Source organism: Corvus kubaryi, unplaced genomic scaffold (assembly GCF_017639235.1).
Source record: "Corvus kubaryi isolate FWS band 111438036 unplaced genomic scaffold, C.kubaryi_AGA036_p1.0 37308, whole genome shotgun sequence".
Taxonomy (NCBI): Eukaryota; Metazoa; Chordata; class Aves; order Passeriformes; family Corvidae; genus Corvus; species Corvus kubaryi.
In genome coordinates this window covers 17,175,764-17,176,750 of record NW_024581096.1, presented here as the reverse complement: position 1 = coordinate 17,176,750, position 987 = coordinate 17,175,764, and the positions used below count along the sequence as shown (strand labels likewise).

The 987-nt window shown below is 47.5% G+C and overlaps 1 long non-coding RNA gene across 1 annotated transcript in view; it reads right to left on the bottom strand.

Moving 5' to 3' along the window:
- LOC121664969 overlaps positions 1–757 on the bottom strand; it is a 2,721-nt gene extending 1,964 nt beyond the window's left edge. The window contains exon 1 of the long non-coding RNA XR_006016179.1: positions 454–757. This is a non-coding gene — a long non-coding RNA (uncharacterized LOC121664969). The remainder of the gene's footprint in view (positions 1–453) is intronic.
- Positions 758–987: the final 230 nt, after the last annotated feature.

Here is a 987-nt window from a genome sequence, read left to right as displayed (position 1 = left end):
GTGTGGGAAGGGAAGGTGTGGGAAGGGAAGGGAAGGTGTGGGAAGGGAAGGGAAGGTGTGGGAAGGGAAGGTGTGGGAAGGGAAGGTGTGGGAAGGGAAGGTGTGGGAAGGGAAGGGAAGGGAAGGGAAGGGAAGGGAAGGGAAGGGGGAAGGGAAGGGAAGGAAACGAAAAGGAAAGGAAAGGAAAAGGAAAGGAAAACAACTAACAGCAGACTTCTTTAGGCAAGATAGGAATAAAAAAGAAGGCAAAGAGGTTTTGAGGAGACTGAGGCAAAAGAGAGGAAATCATGAGACCATTTTCTGAGAGCAGAATTGCCACAGTAAGTCTCAGCTAGGCCTCCTTCTTAACTTTAAAAGAAGCTGAAAGGGTATGACTCAGCCATTTAACTTATACTGTCCGATTTCCGCAGGGTATATCTTAGGACAGAGCGAGCTTACCGCTATTGTACTTACCAAGAAGTCCTTTTTGTGAAGCAGTAAAGAAGAGTTTTCATGTTTGAGGGCTCATTATTTGCTTCTTCTGTTGGGACTTTCAGTTGAGATCACTTGGTCTGTTTAGCCTGGACAAGAGGAGACTGAGAGGACACCTCACTGCAGCTATAACTTCCTCACAGGGGGCAGGAGGAAAGCAAAGGTGTAACCACTGATCTCTTCTCTGGTGACTGGTAACAGAACCCAAGAGAACAACATAAAGTTGTGTCAGGGGAGGTTTAGGTTGGGTATCAGGAAAATATTCTTCACCCAGAGGGTGGCTGGGCACTGGAACAGGCTCCCCGGGGAGTGGTCACAGCACCAAGCCTGGCAGAGTTCAAGGAGCATTTGCACAATCCTCTCAAGCACAGGGTGTGACTCTTGTGGTTGTCCTGGGCCAGGAGTTGGATTTAGGTGATCATTGTGGGTTTCTTCCAGCTGGGGATATTCTATGATCCCATGGTCAGATTATGTGATCAGAGCAATGTTCAAATAGCTGTATGAGAAAAGGAATAA